We start from the raw sequence: 9,688 nt of genomic DNA on the forward strand, positions 1-9,688 counted from the left end.
AAGAGACAGAAGAGACAGAGGAGACAGAAGAGACAGAAGAGACAGAAGAGACAGAAGAGACAGAGGAGACAGAGGAGACAGACGAGACAGAAGAGACAGAAGAGACAGAAGAGACAGAGGAGACAGACGAGACAGAAGAGACAGAAGAGACAGAAGAGACAGACGAGACAGAAGAGACATAGGAGACAGAAGAGACAGAGGAGACAGACGAGACAGACGAGACAGAAGAGACAGAAGAGACAGAAGAGACAGAAGAGACAGACGAGACAGAAGAGACAGACGAGACAGAAGAGACAGAAGAGACAGAAGAGACAGAAGAGACAGAAGAGACAGACGAGACAGACGAGACAGAAGAGACAGAAGAGACAGACGAGAGCGAACACAAGTGGAGATTCCGGAGGTGTAGAAACAACATGGAGGTTTCACTGACGTGGATCAGATCTCTGAGAAGCAGAGTGAGAGAAACCACATCAGCAACAACACGTGTCATCACTTTGACTTGGACCACGGAGGAGAGGAGGGAAGGATGGAAGGATGGAGGAGAGGACGGAAGGACGGAAGGATGGAGGAGAGGACGGAAGGACGGAAGGATGGAGGAGAGGAGGGAAGGACGGAAGGATGGAGGAGAGGACGGAAGGACGGAAGGATGGAGGAGAGGAGGGAAGGAGGGAAGGACGGAGGAGAGTTGGGAAGGACGGAGGGAAGGAAGGATGGAAGGATGGAGGAGAGGAGGGAGGGAAGGAAGGAGGAGAGGACGGAAGGACGGAAGGAGGAAAGGGAGAGTGGGAGGAGGGAGGAGGGAGGAGGGATCCAGTGAGTAAGTTCATCCAGATAATTACAGATGCTGCAGCATCGTGGATTCTTCTGCTGCCGTGACGACGCTGATGAGCCTGTGTGATGTCATCAGGAGGGTTTGACTCTATTTAAAGAGCTCGTCCTCCACAGACGACAAACCCTGAGGAGTTCCTCTGTCCAGGAGCTGCAGCGTCTCCAGAGGACGACTCGTCACTGGACTGGTAATATTCACAAGGAGCCGAGGAACGTCGCTGTACAGGTGAGTCCCAGCTGGGATCAATAATGTAGCTATCATCTACCTACTGTACCTATCTATCATATATCTACCTACTGTATCTATCTATCATATATCTACCTACTGTATCTATCTATCATATATCTACCTACTGTACCTATCTATCATATATCTACCTACTGTATCTATCTATCATATATCTACCTACTGTACCTATCTATCATATATCTACCTACTGTACCTATCTATCATATATCTACCTACTGTACCTATCTACTGTACCTATCTATCATATATCTACCTACTGTACCTATCTATCATATATCTACCTACTGTACCTATCTATCATATATCTACCTACTGTATCTATCTATCATATATCTACCTACTGTACCTATCTACTGTACCTATCTATCATATATCTACCTACTGTACCTATCTATCATATATCTACCTACTGTATCTATCTATCATATATCTACCTACTGTACCTATCTATCATATATCTACCTACTGTATCTATCTATCATATATCTACCTACTGTACCTATCTATCATATATCTACCTACTGTATCTATCTATCATATATCTACCTACTGTACCTATCTATCATATATCTACCTACTGTATCTATCTATCATATATCTACCTACTGTATCTATCTATCATATATCTACCTACTGTATCTATCTATCATATATCTACCTACTGTACCTATCTACTGTATCTATCTATCCATATATCTATCTACTGTATCTAGCTATCATATATCTACCTACTGTATCTATCTATCCATATATCTACCTACTGTATCTAGCTATCATATATCTACCTACTGTATCTATCTATCCATATATCTATCTACTGTACCTATCTATCCATATATCTATCTATCCATATATCTATCTATCCATATATCTATCTACTGTACCTATCTATCCATATATCTATCTATCCATATATCTATCTATCCATATATCTATCTACTGTACCTATCTATCATATATCTACCTACTGTATCTATCTACTGTACCTATCTATCATATATCTACCTACTGTACCTATCTACTGTACCTATCTATCCATATATCTATCTACTGTACCTATCTATATATCCATATATCTATCTACTGTACCTATCTATCCATATATCTATCTATCCATATATCTATCTACTGTACCTATCTATCATATATCTACCTACTGTATCTATCTACTGTACCTATCTATCATATATCTACCTACTGTACCTATCTACTGTATCAATCTATCATATATCTATCTACTGTACCTATCTACTGTATTTATCTATCCATATATCTACCTACTGTATCTATCTATATATCTACCTATCTACTGTACCTATCTATCTACTGTATCTATCTTTACTTGTATATCTATCTATAATACTGCATCATCATATGAAATGATCAGTTCTGTTGATCTTCTGATCAGAACCAGACTTTGGTTGGTTGAGTTCAGTTGGTGGTTTTTTCGTCAGAATCTCGCAGTAAAACTTCACAATCTTTTGCTCGTTCACATTTATTTCTTAACAATCGTTCAATTTGCACCAACTCGACTAGTTTACTGTGTAAAATATCCACAATTCACCAGAACCAGGAAACTTCAAACTGTTACTTTTGTCAACTGACGAGTGAAAGACTCAAACACAAAGTTTTAACATTTTAGAAACTAGAAGCAGCAAATGTGTTTGTTCACGAACTATCAGTAATGTAATATATGACAGTTTATTTATAAAACTAAATTCAAAAGTAAACATGTTTTCAATCCATATTACTTGATTCATGTTTTTCAAGGTTTAAGTTACGGTTCAATACTTGAATCACAGATTCACGTCTTCTGGTCAACACTGCAGATCAGATGTATTTTCACATGTTCCCTTTCACAAAATGACTAAATGTCAAAACCAGTTCTTCTTCAAATCAATTTTATTTGTATTTCACCAAATCACAACACACATTGTCTCAAGGCTCTTTACATAGTGAGGTCAATAGATCAATAGATCAATATTACAGTATATCAATATTACAATAGATCAATAGATCAATATATCAATAGATCAATAGATCAATAGATCAATATATCAATATATCAATATTACAATATATCAATATATCAATAGATCAATATTACAGTATATCAATATATCAATATATCAATAGATCAATAGATCAATATTACAGTATATCAATAGATCAATATTACAATATATCAATATATCAATAGATCAATATATCAATATATCAATAGATCAATATATCAATATTACAATATATCAATATATCAATAGATCAATATTACAGTATATCAATATATCAATATTACAATATATCAATAGATCAATATTACAATATATCAATAGATCAATATATCAATATATCAATATATCAATATATCAATAGATCAATAGATCAATATATCAGTATTACGATATGTAGACTGCTGATGTTCTCTGCGTCAGCTTCTCCAACATCTCTTCGTCGTGTCGGACAGTGAACTTCACATGTGCTTTGTCTTGAGTTATGAGAAGTTGCTCTTTATTTAACAGACACTTGATTCATACAGAAACATTTCGGATGAATTCGTAGACTAATCAATTTGCAGATTCACAGTCTCAGAAACTTTTCCAGTATTGACACATCATGAATTGTCAAATGAGATATTGTTCTCCGCAGCGTCTCCGTCTCAAATCTTTATCAATGTATTTCTTATATTGAATTGGTATTTATTATTCTCACTTGTGATAAAGTACAAAGAGTCTTTGCATTTAAAAAGTCGGAAGAGGAGAATCATGATAAGGTTATGATTCTGAGACTGTGTATTATATTTGTATTACAGCTTCATCTACAAACTGTCCTGCAGGAAACACGCGTCACTCAAACGTCCCGTGACTGTGTGAAACAACCTCAAACCCTCGGCTGGAAAAACACTGTACTTTTCATATTAAGTCAGATGGTCGCGGGGTCAAGCGGCTGCCGCTCGGCGGAGTTTACTACCGTACTTATTGCTATTTGTGGTTTCACGGCGGTGGAGCGGCTCGTGTTGCTGCGGCCGAGAGAGTCGAGGGATGTGAGAGTGAAACAAGACGCAGCCGAGGAACGTTTCAGACTTTCTGTCCCAACGTCCCTGAAAACTCATCATTATTATTATTGTTATCATCATCATTATTATTGTTATCATCATCATTATTATTGTTATCATCATTATTATTATTATTGTTATCATCATCATTATTATTGTTATCATCATTATTATTATTATTGTTATCATCATCATTATTATTGTTATCATCATTATTATTATTATTGTTATCATCATCATTATTATTATTATTATCATCATCATTATTATTGTTAACAGCTGATGCACATCGAGCAACACGTGACCGCTGCGTCTCACAGGAGTCATGAACGAAAACTACAGTTGAATTAAAAAGGTCAGATTGTCGTTGGTCGTCGTCTTTGTTCCTGGGACCTGGTGCAGAGAAGCAGCAGCGAGCGGCCGGGTCGACCTACCTGTGGGGGGGGGGCTCTGACGGGGGGGGGGGCTCTGATGGGGGGGGGGGGGGGGGGGGGGGGGGGGGGGGGGGGGGGGGGGGGGATGGGGCTGACAGGGGGGGGCTCTGCCCGGGGGGGGGCAACAGTACGAGCCTTTGTGTGGAGAATTGTTTTCAGAAGGAGCGAGGCGGGGGGGGGGGGGGGGGGGGGGCGGTCAACAGATTAAAAGCGGACATTTGTTTTGTGTTTGTCGTTCGCTGCCAAAAAGCAGCAATTTTCTATGAATCTGAAACAGCTTTCCTGGCTCCGACCCCACGGACGGAAAACACTGTGTGTGTGTGTGTGTGTGTGTGTGTGTGTGTGTGTGTGTGTGTGTGTGTGTGTGTGTGTGTGTGTGTGTGTGTGTGTGTGCAGGCAGACTTGCTTCACACGAGTTTTCCAACCAGAGGAAGCTCGTAAACTGGACTTTGACTAATTTGCAGACAAAACTGAGAGAAACCTCCTCCCATGATCCTCTCTGCTACGAATCATCCACCGTCCGCACGCCGACTCCAGTCCAGGAGGCGGAGCCGCGGTTCACTGATGGACGGAAACGGCGGCAGGAAGGTCGCTTGCATCAGCGCGTCCACACCTCGTGTTGGCTTCCTGCACGCTGCACAAACAATACGCTCATTGTGAGAGTTTCTGTCGGTGCTCCGACCTTCACGTGAAGCTGCTGCGTCACTTCAACAGACACGCAGGCGACACGCAGGCGACGCGCAGGCAACACGCAGGCGACGTGCAGGCGACACGCAGGCAACACGCAGGCGACACGCAGGCAACACGCAGGCGACACGCAGGCGACACGCAGGCGACACGCAGGCAACACGCAGGCGACGTGCAGGCGACACGCAGGCAACACGCAGGCAACACGCAGGCGACACGCAGGCGACACGCAGGCAACACTTCAACAGACACGCAGGCGACGCGCAGGCAACACGCAGGCGACGTGCAGGCGACACGCAGGCGACACGCAGGCGACACGCAGGCGACACGCAGGCGACACGCAGGCAACACGCAGGCGACACGCAGGCGACACACAGGCGACACGCAGGCGACACGCAGGCAACACGCAGGCGACACGCAGGCGACACACAGGCGACACGCAGGCAACACGCAGGCGATGTGCAGGCGACACGCAGGCAACACGCAGGCGACGTGCAGGCGACACGCAGGCGACACTTCAACAGACACGCAGGCGACACACAGGCGACACACAGGCGACACGCAGGCGACACGCAGGCGACGTGCAGGCGACACGCAGGCAACACGCAGGCGACACACAGGCGACACACAGGCGACGTGCAGGCGACACGCAGGCAACACGCAGGCGACACGCAGGCAACACGCAGGCGACACACAGGCGACACACAGGCGACGTGCAGGCGACACGCAGGCAACACGCAGGCAACACGCAGGCAACACGCAGGCGACGTGCAGGCGACACGCAGGCAACACGCAGGCGACGTGCAGGCGACACGCAGGCAACACGCAGGCGACACTTCAACAGACACGCAGGCGACACGCAGGCGACACGCAGGCGACACGCAGGCGACACGCAGGCGACACTTCAACAGACACGCAGGCGACACGCAGGCAACACGCAGGCGACACGCAGGCGACACGCAGGCGACACGCAGGCGACACGCAGGCAACACGCAGGCGACACGCAGGCGACACGCAGGCGACGTGCATTTACCTATAATAACTTTAACTAACATTATTATAGGTTAGTTGACGTTATTACAATGTTAACTAACCTATAATAACTTTAACTAACATTATTATAGGTTAGTTGACGTTATTACAGGTGAGCTACCCGCGACATCAGAGGCGCAGGAACGTGTTGACCTGATGTAACAGAAACCAACTTATTAACTGTTGCACAAGAAACACAGAAGAAGAAAGATTTGTCGCTTGGAGGGAAAATGTGAAGATGTTATTTGTAGATGAACTCGCGGCAGCTGGTGTGTTCCAGCTTCGTGCTGCCGCGGATGTAATTGATATTTATTTCATTGTTTTTGCTGTAATTGGATCCGTTGGTGCTGAGTAACGTGAACGAGCGAGTTCCACGTGGTTGATGAGGACCAACTGTGGAGACACGGACTTCTTATATAAGATTAATATCATTCGCCAGGGAAGATTTGAGCTCAGAGGATTTGGTCCGTGGACGACAAACAGAGCAGCAGCGAAGAGTTATAAAAGAGCGGTGACGGTGTTGGTGGTCCGAGGACGTTTGATCCGCACCAGGAATGTTTCCACCCGGAGTCGCTCGTAACACCATCAGGTTAGATGGGATTAGATGGGATTAGATGGGATTAGATGGGATTAGATGGGATTAGATGGGATTAGATGGGATTAGATGGGATTAGATTAGACTCCTGTGATGATCTGTGGGAGCGTCGGCGGGAAACGTGTGTTAAGTGTGAAGTTAAAGATGATCACAGTTAATTAGAAGGCAGCGAGGAATCAGAGAGGATCCACGCTCCACCGAACACGTATTTAGATCAGATTACATCATCCAGTGAGAAGTATATTTAATAACACTTGGTCTTGTTGTGTCGAGAGCGAACGGTGAACATGATCCAGCAGTTTATCGGTTCACCGCTTCATCAAATGAATTATTATCTAGTTCTTGAACTTTTATTCACTTTTCACAAAAAATTCAGAAAAATCTTGTTTCCGAGTTTCTGGAGTTTCTTCACATCATCTCCCTCTTTTAGTTTGTTGCCCGTCGCGTCACCTCACCTGTCCGCAGGCCGACAGGTGAGGTGACGCTGGGGCGCCACGGACCAGCTGACGTCATGTGACCAGCTGACGTCATGTGACCAGCTGACGTCACGGACCAGCTGACGTCACGGACCAGCTGACGTCATGTGACCAGCTGACGTCACGGACCAGCTGACGTCATGTGACCAGCTGACATCACGGACCAGCTGACGTCACGGACCAGCTGACGTCACGGACCAGCTGACGTCACGGACCAGCTGACGTCATGTGACCAGCTGACGTCACGGACCAGCTGACGTCACGGACCAGCTGACGTCATGTGACCAGCTGACGTCACGGACCAGCTGACGTCATGTGACCAGCTGACGTCACGTGACCAGCTGACGTCACGTGACCAGCTGACGTCACGTGACCAGCTGACGTCACGTGACCAGCTGACGTCACGGACCAGCTGACGTCACGGACCAGCTGACGTCATGTGACCAGCTGACGTCACGTGACCAGCTGACGTCACGTGACCAGCTGACGTCACGGACCAGCTGACGTCACGGACCAGCTGACGTCACGGACCAGCTGACGTCATGTGACCAGCTGACGTCACGGACCAGCTGACGTCACGGACCAGCTGACGTCATGTGACCAGCTGACGTCACGTGACCAGCTGACGTCACGGACCAGCTGACGTCACGGACCAGCTGACGTCACGGACCAGCTGACGTCACGGACCAGCTGACGTCATGTGACCAGCTGACGTCACGGACCAGCTGACGTCATGTGACCAGCTGACGTCACGTGACCAGCTGACGTCACGGACCAGCTGACGTCACGTGACCAGCTGACGTCACGTGACCAGCTGACGTCACGTGACCAGCTGACGTCACGTGACCAGCTGACGTCACGGACCAGCTGACGTCATGTGACCAGCTGACGTCACGGACCAGCTGACGTCATGTGACCAGCTGACGTCATGTGACCAGCTGACGTCATGTGACCAGCTGACGTCACGTGACCAGCTGACGTCACGGACCAGCTGACGTCACGTGACCAGCTGACGTCACGGACCAGCTGACGTCACGTGACCAGCTGACGTCATGTGACCAGCTGACGTCATGTGACCAGCTGACGTCACGGACCAGCTGACGTCATGTGACCAGCTGACGTCACGGACCAGCTGACGTCACGTGACCAGCTGACGTCACGTGACCAGCTGACGTCACGTGACCAGCCGACTCCTCCGCTCGGCGGCGAGCGGGTAAAGGCCGGCGATGGCTGACGGTCTGTGATGTGACTTGTCACGGTGCATCAGACAGGAAACACCTGCAGGTACGAGGTCGACGTCTGCACCAACGTGCAGCTGACGGACGGAGATTCATCCTGTCGATCTCATGACGTCACTTCTCTTCAAGCTTCTTCTTCTCTTCTGAAAGTTTGGAATCCAGATGAGTTTCAAGAAACTCAAACATGAATCTTCAAACTTATTTCAGATGCAGATTTTTTCCCTTTTTTGTTCTTTTCATTATAGCTTTAAAAAATCTAAGAATTGTCAGAAATAATTCAAATCAATCAACATATTAATGATTCTGAATCTGTGAGACAAACAAAAATCTTGTATCGTGAATTGAAACAGGAAGATTGATTTTTTTTTTTTAAAGATCAATGATTCTGTCTAACAATAAACTTTAATATAAATAATTATAAATAAAACCAAATATTTAAAACTTGAAATAAGAAAAAAAACAGAATTTTTGGAAACGTAAAATAAAAACATGAAAGCGCAGATGTTTGTTTTCATGTGGAGAAACACACGACTCACATAGTTGATCTCTGATGACCTCACTCATATTAATCACAGAAACATGAATAATGATCATAATTCACTTCATTCAGCAACTTTAACTTCAGTGTGAAGAACTCACAGCTGCAGAAGAAAACTTAGCGTCACATCTGAAACAAGCGGCGGCTCCGTGGTTTGGCAGCGGTCGGCCTCCGTCAGTGTGCTGCTCTAGCGCCACCTACCTGCCCCCTCCCTCCCTGCTGCCCCTGGAGGGGGGGGGAGGACCCTCCTCTCTGGTAACAGTCCTCCCCTTCTCCTCTGACCCACTCAGCCTCTCAGCGACATGCAGCAGACGCTCCCGTCAGAGCGAGCGGCAGCAGCTCGTCCTCTCATCACTCACCTTCCTCCTGCAGGACCACGCTGCTCCTCCTCCTCCTCCTCCTCCTCAGGACCGTCACACCTGAGGAACGAGTGGACTCCAGCTCCTGGATGTTTTTATTCACCTGGATTTTCTGACTCGTGGTGGAAAAGTTTGACAAACGGACTAAAAGTGAATTGATTTTCTAACAGATTCCCGTGTGGGACAGACGCTGCAG

The 9,688-nt window shown here is 46.3% G+C and overlaps 1 protein-coding gene across 2 annotated transcripts in view; it reads left to right on the top strand.

Annotated features, from left to right (window-relative positions):
• Positions 1 to 880: 880 nt before the first annotated feature.
• Positions 881 to 9,688, top strand: part of pthlha (parathyroid hormone-like hormone a) — a 16,428-nt gene continuing 7,620 nt past the window's right edge. The window contains exon 1 of one of the 2 annotated variants that reach the window (XM_035604765.2): positions 881 to 1,054. The gene's annotated coding sequence lies outside the window, so the exon portion shown is untranslated. Of the gene's footprint in view, positions 1,055 to 9,064 lie in introns of those variants that run through there. The other variant, XM_035604756.2, reaches the window with a different exon arrangement.

The sequence above is a fragment of the Scophthalmus maximus genome, chromosome 12 (genome assembly GCF_022379125.1).
Source record: "Scophthalmus maximus strain ysfricsl-2021 chromosome 12, ASM2237912v1, whole genome shotgun sequence".
In the NCBI taxonomy this organism is placed as follows: Eukaryota; Metazoa; Chordata; class Actinopteri; order Pleuronectiformes; family Scophthalmidae; genus Scophthalmus; species Scophthalmus maximus.